The sequence below is a fragment of the Electrophorus electricus genome, chromosome 13 (assembly GCF_041902795.1).
Source record: "Electrophorus electricus isolate QZ-2024a chromosome 13, ASM4190279v1, whole genome shotgun sequence".
Taxonomy (NCBI): domain Eukaryota; kingdom Metazoa; phylum Chordata; class Actinopteri; order Gymnotiformes; family Gymnotidae; genus Electrophorus; species Electrophorus electricus.
This window is the reverse complement of record NC_137509.1, coordinates 7,667,129-7,690,000: the sequence shown is the minus strand read 5'-3', so window position 1 is coordinate 7,690,000 and position 22,872 is coordinate 7,667,129. Positions and strand designations below refer to the sequence as shown.

General features: G+C 46.8%; 1 protein-coding gene across 3 annotated transcripts in view; it reads right to left on the bottom strand.

The window, feature by feature from the left end:
• Positions 1-19,790, bottom strand: part of nlgn2a (neuroligin 2a) — a 119,481-nt gene extending 99,691 nt beyond the window's left edge. For 2 of the 3 annotated variants that reach the window (XM_081694467.1, XM_027028446.3), the window contains exon 1: positions 18,842-19,790. The gene's annotated coding sequence lies outside the window, so the exon portion shown is untranslated. Of the gene's footprint in view, positions 1-16,940; positions 17,087-18,841 lie in introns of all 3 variants that reach the window. The other variant, XM_081694466.1, reaches the window with a different exon arrangement.
• Positions 19,791-22,872: the final 3,082 nt, after the last annotated feature.

The following is a 22,872-nucleotide window of genomic DNA, read 5'->3' as shown; positions in this document are numbered from 1 at the left end:
CTGTGTCTGCGTCTGTGTTGGTGGGAGCTCTGTGTCTGCGTCTGTGTTGGTGGGATCTCTGTGTCTGTGTCTTTGTTGGTGGGAGCTCTGTGTCTGCGTCTGTGCTGGTGGGAGCTGTGTGTCTGTGCTGGTGGGAGCTCTGTGTCTGCGTCTCTGCTGGTGGGAGCTCTGTGGCTGTGCTGGTGGGAGCTCTGTGTCTGCGTCTGTGCTGGTGGGAGCTGTGTGTCTGTGCTGGTGGGAGCTCTGTGTCTGCGTCTCTGCTGGTGGGAGCTCTGTGGCTGTGCTGGTGGGAGCTCTGTGTCTGCGTCTGTGTTGGTGGGAGCTCTGTGTCTGCGTCTGTGTTGGTGGGATCTCTGTGTCTGTGTCTGTGTTGGTGGGAACTGTGCGTCTGTGTTGGTGGGATCTCTGTGTCTGCGTCTGTGCTGTCTCTAAAATCCAGTCTTATGTGCCTGTCCCTGTCCCTTTCCAGGTCTCTCACAGTGTATTAAGCATCTACCATATTCTCCATGCTTCCTATGACACTCAGTTCTTGCCCTTCAGTTGTGCTCATGGTTAAGGTGCACCCCAGCCCCTCCCTCTCCCACACCTCCCTCTCTCTCTCTCCCACACCTCCCTCCCTCTCTCTCTCTCCCACACCTCCCTCTCTCTCTCCCTCTCCCTCTCCCACACCTCCCTCCCTCTCTCTCTCTCCCACACCTCCCTCCCTCCCTCTCTCTCCGACACCTCCCTCTCTCTCCCTCTCCCACCCACACCTCCCTCTCTCTCCCTCTCCAACACCTCCCTCTCTCTCTCCCTCTCCCACACCTCCCTCCCTCTCCCACACCTCCCTCTCTCTCCCTCTCCCACACCTCCCTCTCTCTCCCTCTCCCACACCTCCCTCTCTCTCTCTCTCTCTCTCTCTCTCTCTCTCCCACACACACACACATCTCTCTCACTTTTCTCCTCATGCTCTCTTTCTTTTAATCCCTCTCCTTGCAGCTGTCTTGGCATCAACCCCTTTGCAGGGCAGAAAGAAAGAGGGTGGAGGGCTCGAAGAAAAGAGGTCAAAATTGCATGACAGGAAAAGGACTGCTCTCCAGAATGAGGGGAAGAGGCATAAATGGAGGGATTACACAGCAGAAGGAAGGAGAGGGGAGAACAGTCTAAGAAGCAGGGAGGAGAGGAGAGAAGGAGCAAACAGGTGCATGCTATAAACCCAGACAACACCTGAGGAGACAGGGGAGGTGGACAGCGTGGGGGAGGTGGGAGTGGAACAAAGGAGGCAAGCAACATGGAGGGAGCAGAGGAGGTGGCGAGAGTGCACGGGCAGCGGCGAGAGTGCACGGGCAGCGGCGAGAGTGCACGGGCAGCGGCGAGAGTGCACAAGCGCGAGGGAGACGAAATGTGAAACAGTAACTCCATTACAAGGCAGAGCTGGGAGGCAGGGCGGCCTCCATGGTAACAGGGCTGCTTTGATCTCAATTGCGGCTCCGAGTCACCGCCGCTGCTGACTCAATACGTCTAGCGGAATAATTACCAGCCGACGCTTTCAATCACACGGAGGCGTGGCGCTGCTAGGGGGAGTCCACCAGTTGTATAAATCATCTCCAATCACGAGAGGGAGAGTTCGAAGGCGCGATTGGATGAGGCTAACCGAGAGCAATATCCGGCCGGGGGGGGTGCGATAGAGGCAGGGAGTGTGCACTGATGGGAGGGGACGAGGGGGCTCGCGACGCTACCTCGGGGGAACTGCCGCGGATGCTATCGCGCGACGACACGCATGCGCCCTCGCGCGGCTGCGCCACGAGACTGCCAAGGAGCAGCGCCCACGGCACGCACTCCCCAGAAACGCAGGCCGTGCTGATCTCCATGGCCCCCAGAGAGGTCGACGTGGCTGAGGGGTGGCAGTTTTTATCACGCTTAAAGTGGATAAATACCCACTCCTGGATATTTAAAAAGCACCTGTCATCTTAACCTGACCCCACTCCAGCTCTGGAGCTCTCAGGGAAAGCAGGAGAGCCCTGAAGAGCCCTGTGAGAGGAGCACGCCAGCCAGCTGGGCACACGCGAGACCATGCACCTGCCGAAAGGACCGTCAAGAGCGCCACCGCTTCAGTCAACCAGACACGCGAGAACGTATGTTAGACGGCACCCCTTCCGTGACCAGGGGGTTCAAGGGCGTGGGTGTAGAATGGCCCTGATTAGGACGTGCTTCTGGGGCGCATCAGCCACGGGAGCAGGAGCGCGGCTCAGCCGCTTCAGCCCGGCTAGGCTGGTCACGGCTCCAGCTGCGCCACGCGTCACGTCACGCGAGTTGGGGCAGTGCTTTGGGCGCAGGCGCGATTCCTCCAAGTGTCGCCGTGGCGAGCGGATTGCGTTTCGCCACTGGCCTGCACGTGGATTACCCAGCACTTCAGTGAGACTCTCACCCGTGGGTTAATCCACCACGTACAGCACGAGTGAGGGACGGGGGAGGGGCACAAAAAAGAGAGAAAGACACAGAGACAGGAACTGAAAGAGAAAACTAGATGACTTAATAGTGGGGGAGAGAGAAGGAGAGAGAGACATATACACACATACATCTCATCTGACACCATATTGCACCGCATGCACCACTACCTCATCCAAGCCTCATAAACAATTAGAGTGAACAGTTAATTATTTTAATGGCCTTGTTCACCCCTCTGGAAGCAACCCGAAAGCAGAAAAAAAGCTTGTAAAAATGAATATGTCTAATAGAGCAATCATAATTATTTTATTAGCTCAGCTTAGTACACGCTGCAGTTTATTTTACTTGAAACAAACACTATGTGGCTTCTACACTTTTCCTGCTAAAACAACAACCTCCAACTTCATAACCCAAGCAGTGTAGTATGGGGTTCACAGTAAGAAAGACATCTTTTTTTGTTTGATGTAAACAAACCCGTTCACCCGTGACCTGGTAACATAATGAATCAAATCGGCAATTTCATCTGAACCCAATGTTTCCCTGGGCACAAATAAAGTCATCTCCAGACTCCGATATTGGACAAGACTATATCAGCCCGGAGATTTTGGCAGGTGCTCAATGGCTCGCTTTTAGAGGTCCTAATTGATTAATTGAAAGGGAGGAGTGATGAGACTAATTGGTGAGCCCTAGTTGGCTGATCAATGCCTAATGACTGTCAGCAATTAATCAACCTTAGGCGCGTGACAAGTGCTGTTTTGAAAAAGGTATATGTGAGTGCTGCAGTGAAACAGGCTCATTAAAATGCATTAGAGTCCTGCCTGCGCAGATTCTTTAATAGGTCACAATATAATATTAATATAGTCTTGGGTATGTTAATCAGAATATAAATATGCAAATTAATGTATATATAAATAACTTCAAATAGTCAGAATCCTCCATACTGAGGCAATCACTACCAAAGTCATATTAGTTTGTCCAGGTGCACTTATTTTGTTTACCATCTCCCGTGTCCCCTGCCCACTGTGTGACATGAACATTGTGTGCCTGTCATTCCAAGTAACATGTCTAGTAATCTGGGGAGACTCTTCTTCCTCACTGATGAAGAAAGGGGCGATAAGCCCATTGTTAGCAGTGGGAAAAGACTGAGTGGATGGTTTCCAATGAGCAAATCATACTTCATTCAGAGCCGTGCTTGATAACTCACGAGCGCTTCAGACACTGACCACACTGCCCGCTGGTGTGTCAGCTAAGCAAAGGCCTACACCTGAAAGCCTCCCATCCTTGGTCTGTCTGGGGTAGCTGTGATTTTATGTGCTCTGTGAGCCATCACTGAGCCCAAGGTCAAGCCTGCGCAGACCGTAAACCAGGAGCAAGAAGTGGCAGCAGGCGGGTTAAATAAAAAACATCTAATCTGACGAACTGATGAAGACACTGATGAGTGTTACCAGTGGGCTCGCGTAACTATCAACAGAGGTTTGAACATCCCCTCCAGTGATCACTCATAGATGAACCCAATTACTTCAAAATCAGACCAGTTCATTGCTGCAAGGTGGGTGGGGTGGGGAGGTCTTCTGATTCAAACACACACACACACACACACACACACACACATATATACACACACACACATATATACACACACACACACACATGTATACACACACACACATATATACACACACACACACATACGACGTACACACACACACACACACACACACACACACACACACACACACACACAGAGACCTTCCAAAGCTCCATGATCTCATTTCACATTCCTCACTCACAGTCCTCCTTCCTGTGCTGTGGCATAACCTCACCTTGCTCTCTGTTCCTCCATTTTGTTCTCTCCCTGTCCTCTCCTCACCTTCCGTAAGCTCTGGGGTTCTCTATCCCTTTCCCTCGGTTCTTTCACTCTTTCGCTCTGTCTGTGTTCTCAGTGAAAGCCTCGGTACACGCCACTGTACGAGGGAAATAATCCTCTCTCCTTCCATCACCCTGGTTACCTCTTTTCTCTAACAGCTATTACTAATTCTCCACAGTCCAGAATCGTGCCTCACACCAGCTCTATCTAAATTACTCTCATCCAATTTACTCCCTCACATGGGCAAATTTGCTCCTGTAAATCGGGAGCGACTGATGTAGGCATTGCAATTTTTGAAAAATCAGTGCCAAAACGGAAACGTATTTGATGCAAAGCAGTAGAATTTTTTTTGCTCTAATTTAGTGTGACTGATAAATGTGTGTTATTACAGTCTTGTTTAAGCCTCTATTCAGGACCTGGGATATTGGTGCCATGGCCTTCCTTAGCCATCAGAGTCCCAGCTGTCCCGAGTTTCACAGTGACCTATCTCTCAGACGCAACCCTGCTTTGAATAGAGAGGACTGGAACCAGAAAAACAAACAGTTTGCATCGCAGCGACATGGCTCTTCATTGTCCCGCCCCATTTTTTTAGTCGCACGCACCTGTGTGTGGATCCATTGCTCTGTGGATGTAAACAGTACATCTGTACTGGTATTGACTTCTCCTCATCAGGAGCGCTGATGCAAGCTTGCTAGCACTCAGTCTTGGATGTCAAGGTTAAGCTTAGCCCTTGGCTACGTTAACCCTTGATTGGACATTTGGTTTCATTAACTGAAGGGAGAACTTTGAGTGACCCTGCCTTTGGACACCTTAATATGTGCAAATTGATTATTTGTGCTAATCTGCCTCTCAGTAACTGAGAGCATCACTCACCCACGTTATATATCAGAAGACACTACACAGAAACTCAGATTGCCTTGTTAACATTATTTCATGCCACAGTGACCTACAGTGCCCTCTGTAGATGGTAACATTAAATGGAACATATTTAATCAGTAAACTATGAATGGGTCTGGAGAGGTTTCCATCTTATAAGGTATATCTTATTTCCATCTTCTGTGGAAACTTTGAATAAAGTTACATATTTAATATCATCCTTACTGCTGTGGCACTTTCACCAACAGCAGCCGCGGCAGAAATATTCTCCTCTGGTCACTTCCTGTGCCATCAGGCGACATTTGCGGGGGGGGGCGGTTACGTGTTTGACACGCATTAAACAAAGAGCGCGTGTACGGGTTTAGACAGACGCAGCACAGCTGGCATTTTCTGTCCATTGCTGAGTTGTTTTGTCTACGTGTGTCCACCTGTGGGCAAAAAGATCCCTGAACCTGCTTGCTTTTCTTTCTCTCTTATCACCTGTCATCAGAGCCACAGAGACAGTACCGAAACTAATCAAATAAGGCTCGTGTGTGCGTGTGTTTATACACCATAGTGAGTTCATGCAAATGATGATCTTCTTTGCCTCCATACCTAAATATAAAATTCCTTATTTCCATCCTGAACCTTGATTGGCAGGTGAATATAGCCCCAGTGTTGGAGAAAAAAAGCTGAGCGCTGGATAATTGGTGCCATTCATCTGCAGGTATGTAATCATGCTCTTGTCATGGTGCTCATTTTCCGTCAGGTACTCCACTTCATGTGACAGTGAAAATGATATGTGTATCACATCACAGTTATGGAATAGGCTTCTATAAAAACTCTCGCCTGGATGTGTGCACATGTGTGTTAGTGTGGACAAGCATGACAGAGCATTTGAAAGAGTTTGTTTGTATGTACAGGCCTTTTATAACTCTGTGAATAAATATGTTCTGAAGTCCCTAGTGAATAGCCTGTTTGTGTGTGTGTGTGTGTGTGTGTGTGTATGCTAATTCACCCATGCACATTAAAAGATCCCTGCTCTACCTTCTCTTCCTCTTGTCTCTCCATAATTCACTCACTCATTTCTCTCTCTCTCTCTCTCTCTCTACCTCTCTCTACCTCTCTCTCCATTCTTCCTCTGCACCTGTCTCTTTGGGCAGGGTTCTCATTTTTCTCAATCAAAGTGCTGGGCTGTTTATTCTTAGAAGGGTGTGCTGATGTTGCGTATAATAGGACAGGCACCCTGTGCGATAATGCTGCCACACACACTCACTCCATCACAGAAACACAGCAGATGAGCGATGGGGCCCCGTTCCCTTATACTGACTGCTGATTGGTTGAGAAGAACTGCCAAATAATATGCTGATTGGCTGAAAGTGCTATCCTATAACCTGCCTTCAGTGTTTGTGGGTGTGTGCTTATGTGATCTAAAATCAGTAGATGGGTCAGTAAGGTTAAGCTGACCAGAGTGCAGAGAGACAGAATGTTTACAAAATACACACACACACACACACACACACACACACACACACACACACACACACACACACACACACCACTGTATCCTTTGCAAACCACGAACAGTCCATGATTGACCTGCACCTGACCCATATCGGAAAGCAGAAGTAACATATAAAATAATGGGCTCATGTAGGTCCTCACCACACGCTCCTATAGCTGAGTTGTTGGAGAGGGGAAACCCAGCTCTGAAGCCCAGGGCTGACCAGTGCCTAGCAATGCGTAAACAGATGTGTTCTGTAAGAACAATGGTTAAAGACATCGGGGTTTTTGTGTGGGAAGAGATAAACTAATATATCCTAAGTATCTAATATATCCTAGACATCTATATCCTAAACATCTAATATATCCTTGTCGCGGGACGCTCCCCCCACGAGTCACGTGGTACGGCCTGCCACGTGCAGGGGGGTTCACTCATGTTTGTAGCCACACCCCCGTGAAGGCACACACCTGTACGGGGTTACATGTAAGTGTGTCTGTCTATTTAAACCCCCATCAGTGTGCGCCTCACTGTTGGTCCCGGTCTGTCTGTTAGCGTCTGAATGTGATATCAGTACTCATGTTTGTCAAGCCTGTGTTAAATGTTAAAGTCGTTAGTGTTAAGTGTGTCTGTGTTCATCGTTAATGTTATTTGTGAGTGCCACCATTGTCTTTATGTTTTTGTATCATTAAATGTTTCACTCTATCGAGAGAGTCTGTGCGTCCTGCTCCATGCCCTTTGGCACTTGGGCATTCGATACAATCCTATACGTCCATATCCTAAACATCTAACATATCCTATACATCTATATCCTAAATATCTAATATATCCTATAAATCTATATCCAAAACATGTAGTATATCCTATACATCCATATCTTAAACATCTAATATATCCTATATATCTATATCCTAAATGACTAATATATTCTATACATCTATATCCTAAACATCTAATATATCCTACACATCTATATCCTAAATATCTAATATAACCTCTACATCTATATTATAAATATATAATATAACCTCTACATCTATATCCTAAACATGTAATATATTCTATGCATCTATATTCTAAACATCTACTATATCTTGCCCATTTCGGGAGAGGTTAACAATATATGGTTTATGGCATTTAGGTTATGGTATATTCTTTATCGTTATCTCTGCAGTGCAGTGTCCTTCATTTCTGAAAAGTTCTCCTTCCTCTCAACCCCTTCTTTTTCCTCTCAATCATTTACAGATCCATTTTTGGCCTGCTGTGATTTCAGTGCATTTACGTAGCTAAAGCTAAGACAGTGATGCAGACACTGGAGAATATACAATACTGACAGTACAGAGGTAAACACTTTTACATAATTAAATACTTAAGACTTATGTCTGAATGCTTTTGAGTACTGCACAGCCCAAACCTTTGTTCGGAGCTCACTGGGCCCCGTGGCTTAGTGATGTTTCGATTAATATCACCACAAACCGGCTGCTAGAGGAGTGCTTCTATTATTTTCTGTAACTCCCTCTAATCTGTATAATCTGTCAGACATATTGTTATATTAACATGGCCACAAAAGAACAGCATGTACAATTAAACTTTTTCCAACAAATAGGTTGACACATCAATGAAATTCCAGACAGAAATAGATAGATAGATAGATAGATAGATAGATAGATAGATAGATAGATAGATAGATAGACAGAGCATTATGTAGGCCAGTGTAAGAGCAAATGAAAGCCTCTGCCTGCTGCACTGTAATTACAGCAGGAAGCCTGTGGTTGGCGCTCTCTCTCCGCAGGCGCTCAGACGAGGTCTCCTCGCACACCACGTTGGTCCAGGATTGGGGGGGGGGGGGGGGGGCAGGGATGCTGGACAGGCCTCAGCAAGCAACCAGAGAGGGAGAAAACCACCCCCTGGAGAACAAAGGCAATTCTCCAGACACTTACAAGAGCAAGTAGAGAGAGATAGAGAGAGAGAGAGGGAGAAAGCGAAGGGAACAGAAAGAGAGTGAGAGAGAAAGAGAGACACAGAGAGAAATGGGCAGAGAGAAAGCAAAGGGGATAGAAAGAGAGAAAGAGAGAGAGCGAGATGGAGGGTGGGTGCAAATTGAAGCGGACTCAGAGTGGAATAGCAGTTCTTTTCTGCTAATTCTGCTCTGACTGGCAGCTAGCATAGTGGGAAGACCTGTGCTGCCTCTGGGCTCCTCCGAGAGGCACGTGGCTGACACCAGGCTGGTGACCTTTGTGTCACTGCTAGGGAATGAGGAATTATGGGCCGGGTGGAGGGGGGTGTCTCTGCCTTCCATCTCAGCGATGCTAGCAGCATTAATGCTAATGGGTCGTAAAGCAGGATTTACTGATGATCATTAACATAGGCTGTCAGTCAAACATAACCAACCAATATGCATACTGATGAAGAAGCATGCATAGACTTTCTCTCTCTCTCACACACACACACACACAGAAAGAAAACATATGATCATTCTCTTATTGAGAAATTAGATCTCACACATACATGTGTGTATGTCTCACACACACACACACACACACACACACACACACACACACACAAATTTGAAAAGTAAGACTTCTCTGGCACACACACACCCACACAAAAATACACTGCATCAGCCAGAATCTGTAATCCATCCACTTCCTTTGATCTCATGCATAAAAATATATTTTTTTCCTACCAGTAATCAACTTAGTCAGTATGCCATTAAGCACACACACGTATATCGGGTGCACATCCGCCATGCTGGTAAAGAGGAAGTGTCGCCGAGCTTCAGATCCCCTCAGAATCACCCGCAGCCCCGACCACGGCCACACTATGAGAAAGGCTCGATAGCGCCCCGAAAATTGCCAATAAACTGAATTATTAAAGAAGAGAAACTCAATAGCCTCCCAGGAAAAATGAGCTTTTTTATCAGTGAAAAGGCGCAGCGAAAACAGAATTCGATGGAGTGGTGTAATAACCATGGCATGTATGCCTGTATGTTTGTAATGTGATTGGTGAGCCACATGCGTTTTTCTCCTGGGGAATGTCTCAGTGTGTGTGAGAGGTGAGGTGTCTGGGAGGGGGGGAGGGGGGGGGCGTGACTATAGCGAGCTAAGGTTCGCACCGGCTGCTCATAAAATGGGTCTGGCTGACAGCGAGCAAACCCTCCTCTTCATCACTGGTACAAATGGCTGCGAGGTCACTTCCTCAGCGGGGGACTGGTAAAAGGTGGCAGCATGGAGGACTTTGAGAAGAGTGAGCTGTAGACCCTCTCTGACACCACGCACCCCTCTAAATCACACTCCTCTCAGAGCCCCAACCACACACACTCAGGGCGCAGAGCAGGCCGACACCGTACACTGCTCTAAATCACACTCCTCTCAGGAACCCCCCCGCCCCAACCCGTCCACAGGTCTGGAAATGGTTCCTGCACCATGTCATCCAACACAGGGGTGGAGCGTGCGTGCGTGTGTGTGAGTGTGGGTGTGTGAGTGTGTGTGTGTGTGTGTGTGTGTGTGTGTGTGCTTAAAGGGACGGGGTGAAGAAGAACGCGTGCAGTTAGATGTCCAGCTGCTTCACACCACGATCGAGATAGCCCGTCTTAATTGGAACAGTGATCCCAGCTGCCTCACTACCTCACTGAGATAAACGATATTACGGAGACAGAGAAGAAGTGGGGCTCGGGAGGCGTGGGGGCAGGAAGGTTGAGCGGGGCTGGGGGCTAATGAATCTTGTGGTTTAACAGGAGCACAGCTGACCCTCCCTGGATGCTCTGTAGCGCAGCACAGGCGAACAATGCCCCTGTACCTTAACCTTGACACGTCTAACGCGGTAGAGGGGATTCCTCCACTTCCACTCTTGACTGTCATAGGAAAAGAAGGAGGATGGAGGAGGGAGTGGATAGAGAGAGCAAGAGAGAGAGAGAGAGAGAGAGAAGGTGGAAGGCTTGCCAGCCTTTCTGAGGAGGCCTAATTTATGAGCCCACTGATCAATGGGTTAATTAAATAGAGAGGCAAGCGGCTGCAGAAGGTGTGGGAGGATGACAGGCAGAAGAAGAGGGTGGCACCCTAGAAAAGCCAAGGTGGGTGATGGGAAATGTAGTTCACGTAATTATATATGTATTGACCTGGCATGAGCTGCTTGACAGGCAGTAACACAGTGGCTATGGAACTTTAAAAAGATCAATTATTACGTCAAAGATTTCTGACATCATGTATAAAATGGATTTTCTTTAGGCAACTAACTGAGAACCCAGGGAAGCTCGTTTCATCTCGGCACCGAGGGACAGTGCAGTGCCCACCCCAGCTCTTTTTGATCCACACTTTAACTCAACAACTCACACATCGCTCGCTGCTCCCACCCAAACAACAGCTCGGTCCGGCGGCTGCTGATTGCGCTCCTGAGCTGGGGAGAGGCACGGGGTGCCGTTGCCAACGCGCCTCAGCACCGAGGGCTGCTGCTCATTAGCGAAGAACAGCTTCGGCCTACAGCAGAGTGCCAACGCTCACAGCACGGCTTGGAAGCGTCCAGCTTCCGGTGAGCGGGCATCTTCCTCCGGACCCTTCAGGTTCCATGTGCGGCTTTTGACACAGGATTACCACAGCGCCGACGGCAGCAGCTCAGGCGACGAGCGGCACGGTGGCGGTCCAACGGGGCGCCCCCGCCTCATATTTAAGACCCGCGAGCCGCCCCGCCCCTGATCCCTCTCGTGAGCGACAGAGTCAGCCTTCGGGGAGAAGCGGATTAATGAAACGCCGCCGAGCGCCATGAAGAATGGCAAAGCACAAAAACGTGACGCCAGCTGCCCAAGAAATAGCCTGTCGAGGGAAATTGGCTGAGAAAACCGTGTCAAGTGTTTATCCGTGTTTTTCTAAAGGTTCTTTCATTTAATTTCTTTTATTTTTCTCCTTCACTGCCCTCTCTCCTTATCTCTCTCAGTATCGTCTTCTCACCCCTCAACCCCTCTGCCTGGGGGCTGATATCCTCAGTGTTGACTGTGACAGTAACAGCGATGATCACCACTACTGCAGTGGTGAAAAGGTAGGAAGCGATGAGTGACACCCCAGAGCTGGTCCTTCATCACCGACATAATGCTAAATGTCCCCCTCTCCTCCCCTCTCTCTTTCTCCCTCTGTCCTTTTCTCAGTCTCCTTGCCTCCGTCTTTTCTATTTTTCCTACACTCCTCTCGGAATCTATAACAGGTGGGCCCTTGTCTGATGAGAGAGCCCATTAGGTGAGAGAGACAGCAGAGTACTAACTCACTCTGCATTAGCTCCTGCAGTGAGAGAGAGTGAGCAGGGGAGCAGCAATCTTCTACCTCTCCTGTTTGGAAAACACTCGCCTCACTGATCTGAGTACAGAAGAAAGGGCTCTCTCCTCCTCTTCCTTCCTTTCTTTCTCTCTCTCTTCCCCTCTCTCTCTCTGTGGGCCGGGTCTGAGTGGCCTCCCCGCTGCCGGCCCACCGCGGCACCCCATCTGGAGCGGTGGGGCCCTGCAGCGCTGGAGAGGCTCGCCAATCAGCTCAGCGGCAGCAGGAGGCCGCCGCCTGCCCGGCCCGGCCTGCTGCTTCCATTACCCTCTGTGACCTACATAACCAGCCAGCCAGGCAGGCCCGGCTGGAGCCCAGCGGACAGGGTGCGCTCCGCTCCTCCGCGCAGGCGCGCGAGCGTGTGTGCTCGCGTGCAGCAGGGATGTGTCAGTTTCGCAAAACGCTCCACACCTCACCTGTCTCCGTGGCAACCTGCCTGCGACGGCACTGGCGGCGACGGCCGCTTCCGCTCGGATGAGGGTGCAGAAGGAGGCGCCCGCCCACGCCCCCCTCGCGCAACGACCCCGGGGCCAGAGCAGCGTGTGAAGGAGGGAGAGGGAAAGGGAGGAGGAGGAGGAGGAGGAGCAGGAGGAGGAGCAGGCAGCAGAGAGGAGGAAGACCCAAAGGAGGCCATGGCAGATAGAGCGGCTCTGAGCACTGCAGTGCACAGCGTGGCTGGCCAGGCTGATGTCACAGGTCACGTGAACACTTCGGCATTCGGAATTAGTCTTTCCTCTGGAACTAGGCGGGTGTTAAAACGGGTCGGACCAGTCAGGAGTAGCCATTTTGGCTCCAAAGCCTCCTTCTGTTTCTGGGTTTCTGTACATGAGTGTGTGGGAGATGCGGCCTGGTTTAGCAGGCTCACGCGCACTCCGTGTCGCTCCCAGTTCGATTGGAGCAGCTTGTGGCATCCGAACGCAAGCAGCTGGGTACAGCACAGTGACAGCACCACTATTTTTACTTTGACATGTTAAAAAAATAAAAACCATGCTTCTTTGTGTGCGTGTCTGCATGTGTGTATGTAGGCATGTGTGTAAGTGTGTATGTGCATGCATGTTACGTAAAAATTGTATTAATCTATCCAGGTGTCTCTGTACTGTCCGAATTTACACAAATCCCTTCGAATAGTGGGAGCTGGGGAAGGAAGTGAGCTTGTTGCCATGTGCACAAGGCAGCGGAGTACAAACAAAGACAACCAATGGTGACAATTCTCAGATAATCAGTAATACAGAATGTTTTTGATAACGGTGTGATTCTTAATGAAATACTCAACAGGCAGCTGGTGTTTCCTCGGCGGGATAACGGAGACCTGACTGAGCCACAGATGACATCCTATGTGGGTGTGCGAATGGATGGATGGAGCAACACACACTCACCGGTGATAAATGTACACCTGCGATGCTAAAGTGTACGTGAGCCTACAACAGGGCTCAACCAGTATGAAACATTTTCACATCAAAAGGTCTTGGAAGAGCTTACATTTCCAAAGCCTGAGAAAATAGGATATTATTTTATGTGGTCTAAAAATTACAAAATTGAACAGACTGCAATATTTTTATTCTTCTACTGACTGATATGTTCATCGTTTTTCCACTGTCAAACATGTCAGTCAGTTCTTATTTGTCAGATTAAATAAGTATTTAGTACAAATTGAAAAGCCTCCAGTATCAGGGGCCTTCTAATACTCTCTGTCAACTGGTTCCATTTAACAACTGCCTCTCCATGCTTAGTCTGTACCTTGGGCAGGACTTCCTGACTACTTCCTACTGGTCTGAGGGTTCTGCTTGGCCCATATTGCTGCAGCATATCAGATAGATGCACTGGTCCTACACCATTAAGTGATGTACAGACCAGTAATAAAACCCTAAAGTCTGCAGCACACTGGTATTCAGCGTAAGGACTGAAGGATATGGGTAATGTGTTTTCTTCTTTTGCTCATAGTGAGAACTCTGGCAGCTGCATTTGGAATCAGCTGAAGCTGTTTGATTGTCTTTTCTGGGCGTCCTGTTAGGAGAGCATTACAGTAATCAATTCTGCTAGAAACAAAAGCATTGATGAGTTTCTCTATGTGTGGTTTAGTCAGGAAACCTCTGATCTTTTCAGTGCTCTCAAGGTGACAAAATGCTGATAAAGGTAACTGATTTGTTAATACTCCTAAAACTGCGATCAGAGTCTATTAGTATGCCAAGGTTATGAGATAGCGCTTTAGATTCCAGGGCTTTTGATTCCAAACAGGCATCTAGTCTGTGCTTCTCATTACTGTTCCCAAGTATAATAATATAATCTGTTTTATCTATCTGGGTTTTGGCCCACCCAGTTAGTTTGGAGCTTAAGGCACCTACAAAGTGTGTGGAAGGGAATATAGCTGTGGGGAGATGGCTAAGTAAATCTGAGTGCAGTCTGCATAGCTGCAGTAAGAAAGCGCAAAATCTTGAACAATTTGGCCATGAGGAAGCATGGATAAATTTGATAAGATCGGCCCAAGAACTGAACCATGAGACACAGCACAGGTCACTGGTACTCTTTCAGGAACATTGTTTGTATTTCAACGAGTAATCCCTGCCTTGTAGGTATGAACTGATCCATCCCAGAGAGCCCAACACACCTCAAAAGTCTATAAGAGTTGTATTGTTAATGTTATCAAAGGCTGAACTGCGATCAAATGGAAGTATAACTGATACCCTCCCAGCATCTACATTTAAACGAATGTCATTAATTTAATTAGAGCAGTAACAGGACTATGAATAGAATAGGCTGAAATCCCGACTGAAATTTGTCTAGGCAGCTATTTATGGATAGAAAGTCAGTAATTTGGTTAAAGACGATTTTCTCAATGATTTGCCCAATGAACGGTAGATTTAAAATGGGTCTGTAATTACTTAACAGGGTTGCTTCCAGATTTTCCCTTTTTTCTTTTTTTAGGAGAGCCTTCACAACTGCAGTTTTCAGTGTTTTAGGAGAAACTCCAGACACGAGTGAGGCGTTTGCTATCTGAACTCCGTTGGCTGCTACTGAGGGAAACGCATTCTTTAAAAAGATGGCCAGTAGGGTACTGAGTCTGCAGCTGGATGACTTCTTGTCCCTGTATCGATTACAGTGTCATTATTAATAGCACTAAATGCGATCATAATAGCCATTACATATGTGGTCATTGAAAGGATAGATGGACGTACTCATGGCTTGTCTGATACTGTGGATTTTAGTGCTAAAAAAGGACGCAAACGTTTTACATCGCTCAGTTGATGCTAATTCAGGGTCCATATGTGAATCTGGTAGTTTGTCAGCAATGGTGAAGAGTATTTTGCAATTGTTAATGTTATTGTTGCTAATGTTGGAGACAATGGAGTGTCTTGATTTGCATGATGTATTGTAATCATGCAGCCTGTCTTTGAAGATTTCCTTTTGAATCCGAAGCCTTAGTTTATGCCACATGCGTTCAGCCTTAGTTTTCTCCTTTCGATTTGAACTGCGGCAGCATTTCTCAGTGATGCTTTTGGTTGACATGACGTGGTTTTAATTTTCAACTTGTGCAAGCTCATTGTTAACACCAACGGCTTTGGAGTCCAAGTTGTCTAGCAGCTCGTCAGCAGTCTGCGCAGTGTCGTGAACATTTTGCTCAAGGAAAGCACGGCTGTGCTGTCAATTATGAACCTCTTCCTAAACCTAATGCATCTAGTGCCGAGTTCTAGAGAGGCCCGCATATCAAGGAACACACAGTAATGACCTGATAATGGCTGCATCTTGAACAGAGGCTGATATGTTGAGACTCTTGGAGATAGCCACATCCTGGATGTGACTGCAGCAGTGTGTGCTCCCAGACACAAGCTGCAGGACACCCAGAGTGTCCAACATGGTGCAGGTCCTTGGCATAGTCGTTTTGGGGACTGTCAATATGCATGTTAAAATTAGCAATCATAAAATAGTTAAAATCAGTGAGGATAAAAGATGCCATACCTGTAAATTCAATAGAATATTCAATAAAATCTGCATTGCACTTCAGACACCTGGAGACGATTACTAGTAATATTCTTGAATATTATTCAGAGATATTCAAATGAGAACTGCTTGCACTGGAAAGAATAACTAAATTTAACTATAACAGTTACCCACCATAAAGGTCACTGGTCAGCACTCTGAAGGACATCTCTCTCCACCTGCAGCTCTGTACCTCATCCAGGCTGAACTCAAACACACCCTAATCAGACAGATTACACTGCCAGTTGCTTCTCTGTCACTGGGGAATCAGAAGCCTGTTATTCCCGCCGGCAGCCAGGTGATCCATGTTCAGCTCCGAGACAGATCTTACTGCACCGCAGGAGGTCTGTACACCGAAGAGCACGCACGCACATGGGTGACTGTCCAACTTTATCTCGCGTATATTTGAGCAATCTACAATGTCTGTTTGTCCTAGTAGTTTGGTCTGATTTGCTCTGTTTCTCTGTTCCACACGCTGACAGAAACAGAGAGCACAAGAGGCCAAGAGGGCCAGAGAGAGAGTGAGAGAGAATCTGCATGTGTATTTCAAGGTTTTAATGATTAAGTGACCTTCGTCTAACCTTAAAATACAAGCCTGTGCGATAAAGACAATATTGAACACAGTAGACAAAAAGAGTGAGTAAGAATTAGGAGAGGACAAAGTGCTCAGCACAGACAGGAGCATCAGCACTCTGCCGTAGACCAGGGGAACATACACTAAAAGACACTCTTTAGAGCTGCTGTACTACTATCTGGAGTTCTCCACTGAATCTCAGGAAACAAACCAACCAATCTCTAGACTCTTTTAGTTTTCAAATAAAAGCCAAATGATATGTGATGGAAACCAGCAAGTATGCTTTCCCATTATGGTGGAGACATTCATCACAATAAAACAACAAAACAAAGAGATTATGTACACACTTACGGGTGCTGTCACAGACACGCACGCGCACACACACCACTGGGAATGCAAACCTCAGGGAGTGCAATTGCAAGATGGCCAGCAATAACTTACCCACCACACCACAGATAAAAGAGGCAGAATCCTGTGCCTCGTGTGCATGTGTGAGCGTATGTCTCTGTAATAGCAGTCTTCCTCTGTCAGTAGTCCTAACATCCAGTTACGTGTACACAGCCAGGTTCACCCCACACCTGTCTAGGCTACGGATATAAACACAGTTGCACACCGTCACGTGCATGCAAGGACAACGAGCCTGACAGTGCAATACACACACTAGGACACAGACGAAAAGGACGCCGTGACTCTGGAATGAAGAGTAATCAAAATGTTGCCATTTTGATTGGACTGTGCAGAGATTGTGAAAGGCTTCAACTCTGGAGCAGCAGAAATCAATAAGAGACAGAAAATGGAAGAACACAGGGGCCTGGTGTCCAGCTCCACCCACCAGAGACACCCGCACAGGACACATCCATCGCTCTCTCTCACATACATACACCTACACACACTTTGTCTTGACCCCCATCAACCCATTTTGCCAGGGTTTCCATTCTAGGATTTGATTGGTGTGTGACCTCAGAGTCCCCTTCTGAAACACCATCTCTACACACACACACACACACACACACACACACACACACACACACACACACACACACAAACACAAACACACAGGGTCCTCTCAATGACAGGGCCACCTGTCTCCCTGTGTTTAATCAGCCCATTGCAAATCAATTAGAGCCCATCGATCTGCTGCTTCCATATGAATGAACAACACTGCCTCCAGGCATTGCCATTGACACACAAACATACACATGCTTAATGGAGACAGCTCTGCACAGAAATAAATCACCCTCTTTCTCTAGCTTTGGCTTTCTCACACACACCCACGTCCACACACACCCACACAGCCTGACACAGACATACATGAGCTCTGGAAAAGAATTTTTTGGTGGGTGAAAACAACTTTGATGACAAATCAGCTCAGTGCAAGGGCAGTAACAGTGAGTTCCATCCATTACAAAACTCCCCAATGACACTGTGAGCTATCCATGTCTGTTATTTGGGCCAGAGAGACAGAGAGAGAAGGAGAGAGAGCAGGACAGAGGGAGAGATAGAGAGAGGTTCTTCTCTAGTGTTTCCATCAAAGAACAGAGATCTTCTTGTCTCTGCTGAATTCCACCATCCACTATGCTTGGAATGGACACACCAGAACGGCATATAAATGTGGCCCATTCTTCCTCTGTGTGTGTGTGTGTGTGTGTGTGTGTGTGTGTGTGTGTGTGTGTGTGTGTGTGTGTGTGTGTGGTCGGTGTTTGTGCGTGCTGTTCTACACTTCTGCCCATTAGACGATCAGAGAAGTGCATCAGAGAAGTAGCGAATACTACTTGTCTGTGATATATGCTTATAGATGTGTGTGCCAAACAATAAGAAGAATGAACCGAAAGAGAGAAAGATTTTCTAATGACTGTAATTAAAAATAAATTAAAAAGTGGATCCAGGATTCAACTCTTTAGATTCCCCGATTCACATCCTGGTGAACGTGTTGGACAAGCAGCCGACAAAACATCTCAAGCAGATCTGGTGCCCAGCACGTTTAAATGGGTCATTGTACGTTTCGTTTCCAGCCACCGCGCTTCGACAGCGCCTGGATGCGAAAGCGCCATACGTGCGTACCCATCCTAACCCAGTTATAATGAGCCAGAATAAGACGCCTAGCGCTCCAGTTCTGGCCAAAGCCTCGCAGCGCCTAAAACAGGTTGCTTTAGCCACGCTGTCACTGTCAGCTATAGCCTGTTACAGGGTCATCGTGGTTAACTGAATTATGAGCGTTTTATTTTAGTGTGTCGGCAAAAAAGTGATCACGATTAATAGGCTAACTGAAGGAAATACGGGCTTTTGATGTCACACATACTGGTACTCTTCCCCTTATTTGCCCAATATTGAAATATTCTTACCTTACAATAGCCCGATGGCAGAAATCCTTTTTTTCCACGAGTGGCTTAGATTTTTCCCACGTCAGTCCCTTTTCTCGGTGACAATTACACCACTCCTTTATCTTGAAATATTTTCATATTAGCTGAACTGAAAATCTAAATCAAGTCCTTCGTCTTTTACATGACCCCAAATATTTGTGGCTTCTTTGAGGATACCTGGCTACACCCGGGAACCGTCACAAATATGAGAATGATGACAAACAGCATAAAAGTGAGACGCCTGTGTGCCGACGGAGTCTAGTTTGAGCTTTCATTTAAATGCCTTTTCCCCATCGCAGCTGGACCGGGCGTCCGTTTAAAACACCATGCCGTTTTGTTGCTTTAAATTAATTTGGCGCTCGATTCCGTTATCTCTTAAATAAAACTGCACCTTCGCAGAGTTAAATCCATCAGCGTCTTGTTCCGCCGTCTTAGATGTGTAGTGTTAAGAGTCATAGTGCTCGCTTGCTCCAAACCAACGATTGCTACAGTGTATCCCTGATTTCTCACAAGCCTTGCACCGGGAGATGTGCTGTGCTTTTTTGATTGCGCCTTATTCGCTCGCTCGCACTGGCATCTCTCTCTCTCTCTCTCTCTCTCTCTCTCTCTCTCTCTCTCTCTCTCTCTCTCTCTCTCTCTCTCTCTCTCTCTCTCTCTCTCTCTCTCTCTCTCTCTCTCTCTCTCTCTCTCTCTCTCTCTCTCTCTCTCTCTCTCTCTCGATGTCCTAGCCCGTTTGTCGCTTTGACAACGCTCCTATCTCACGTATCGGCTACCTTGGCGCATACCTACAAACAGCCTGCAGCATGTTGCATTTCTGCTGCCAGCGGCGTCTATTCAGCGGCTCTCCTGCCCCTGTCAATTACACTGAATCACTGTGTTCCCCGCTACTTGGTTGTCAAAACGTAAAGGATGAATTGCTTGTTATTTTCGCTTTTTCTCTCTCTACGGCGTCATCTGGATGATCTGCATCAGGTTGACGTCAGAACACATTAAAGCGATACAAACCCATTTTTATATTTTAATTACACCGTTCTAACGTCGAATAATGGGGCACTGTACCGAAACCACCACTAGAAATAATATCATATACTACTAATTCGTGGGTTACTTAAAACTATCCTATAATCATTGTAGAGAATGTTCATTTTAAGACTAAATAATTATAATCTATGAAAACCAACGACAAATAGCTTACCCATTCTGTTGTATATCTTAGGCACACGCTTATCAAAGGAACTGAAAACAGAGCTGAAGTTGTTGCTAACCGTTTGTCATAGAGCCTGGTGAAACAGGTTAGTGGGGTTTTATGTCTGCGTGACTTGTGCAGCTCTGTGCATCCAACACGTGCCTGCACACAGAGCTAGCTACTGTCTGGACACAATTTCTCTGTCACATGTATACAATAATAATTTTTTTTATTTTTAAATGAGGCAATTCATTTAGTTTTTATTCATGAACATTTTGGTAACATTTTTTCAAATCTTTTTGTTTCCTTTTGGTGACAGCACCTGTGTTTTGGACTGACTGATAACACTGACATCTTTATTATTCTATTTTAATACAAAAGCATCACAAAGAGAGAAGTACAATGCCTAAGAAACATAAGTTCATATATTGACAGATGCTATTTGTAGGCTACTAAGAAGTTGCATACTATAAATAACTCAATATACGAGTAGTTTTTTGACCTCCGACTTTGCAAACACCACTTTGCATCTCCCAAGCAGCCTCAAAGGTATTGCATATACACAGCCACTCACCCTCCCAGGGCTCTGCTCCAAGTAACGGGCTGTGGGAACCTAGCTTCTGAATTTATGTTTTTGGGTTCTGACAGTTCTGTGGCTTTTGGCAAGAGTTAAAAGAGTGGATATTCTCCAACTGTTTAATGAAGTGTATAAACAGAGCATTCTGTTTTGGCTTCACTTAAACTTGTATGTGTGTATGCCTCAGACTTCTACCTGCAACAAGAATGGGAGAAACAGGTGAAAGGTGAACAGTGTGCTCCAGATATTACTGCATCCTCCTCCAAAACATGATGACATTTCTTGCACCTGTGCAGAATAATATTCTGAATGTGGGATCAATCTACACCATTTTAACAAAAGTGAAACACGTCTGCAGAGTTTGTGTTAAAAGTCTATTTATTGTGCTTTTAATGTCCAAGTCAGACCTTGCCAGGACTGAGAAGTCTTTCATCCCTCCCTGCAACAAAGGTGTTTTATGTGGAGATGAGACGTTTAGGGAGATAACTGGCAACTCAGTGTTCGGTGATGTCTTACTGAAATGGATCTCTGAATCACGAACACAAAATACAGCTGAAGAGCTTCATCACTGCTAATAAAACCTCTCTAAGAACAGAAAAAAAGAAAAATGCATCTGCCAGGACCAATGAAATGTCATCCCAAGTAACATGGCACCTTTTCAACTGGTCCACTCATCATGAAATATTCCCATATAAAAGACAGCTGGTAGAAAAGGGGGGAAATGTGAAAAAAACTGACAAAAAGTTTCAGGGTTTTCTTGTGACAGCGGTATCATACACATGCAAAGGCAAATCGAGAGGATTCTGAAACGTCATTATCCACTATCTCCAGGTAGTGTGTGTAACACAGGCCAACTTTGGGAGGATCCCCATGCCCACTGTCTGCTTCAGCCTTCCATTGAAACAATGTCAGATGGCAGCAGATGCATGTGACTCTGCTAAAAAAATCTGACCATCTCCCTGAGGCAGAGCAGGGAGCAGTGCTCGGGGTTTTGACATGGTGTGCTTCTCCCAGAGTTCCACCAGTGCATCAGAATACCAGACAAGGTCAACCTGAGGTGGAATGAAATGGAAGCTGATTGGTACTGGCCGCCACCGTCAACAGTATAGTTGCAGTCCAAAGAAATGCACAGAGCGAGAGAGAGAGAGAGAGAGAGAGAGAGAGAGAGAGAGAGAGAGAGAGAGAGAGAGAGAGAGAGAGAGAGAGAAAGAGAGAGAGAGAGATGCAGTTGAGAGGTTACAGGTGATTCTCTGTAGATAAGAGCCAGCCATCAAAGATAATGGCTCACAGTACTGGGCAGTGACATCTGTGCACAGCTAAACCTAATTCTACACACATACGCTTTGATACTTCACATCCTTTTTTTCTCACACACATACTAAACTGCATGCAGAGGTATAAACACACACACACGCGCGCGCACACACACACACACACACACGCATGCACACGCACGCGCACACGCACGCGCACACGCACACACACGCGCGCGCACACACACGCACGCACGCACACGCACGCGCACACGCACGCGCACACGCACACACATAGAAGGTATATATTCCTCTACAGGTTCTGCTCCATTTTACATTTCTTTTATTCTCTCCACTCATTACCTCTCTATGTGAAGAGATGTTTGATCGCCGTCATTCTCCTTAAATTACCAACCAAAAAGTCACATTAATCTGAGTTGCTGTCAACCTCCAGACTCCTGGAGGGCCTTTACACACACACACTCACTGTCATACATGCACATCTTAATAACCTAAAACAAAACAAAAATGCTGCGTATGGATTACACAGAATATTCAAATGGTTGAAAAATTCAGTTGTAAGGTTTCTTTTTGAGGGACAGTGACTAATACTGTAGGCAGGCAGGAGTGGGATTCTGTGAAGGCAGCAGCTCTCTTGTGGTACAAAGGGTCTCTTATTCCTGCTTTCAGATCCAACACGTAGATGAAACTAAAATCACTCTCACACCCCCATCTCCATATTTTAATCGCAATCACACCTTACCCCTCCTACAGAGTACCTAACTGTGAACACACACACACACACCCAAACACACATGCCTGCTTGCACCCTACCACACAGCGTAAGAAACACATGAGCCCATCTTGTAATGTGAAGTACAAGATTTGCACCTTGCTATTCACATGTGAGATGATATCCTCGTTTCCACTGCGGGCGACTGCTAGCCTTCCGCACAGAATCCTGCAAGCGAAAGCAAATCCCCTTCCTGACATGCAG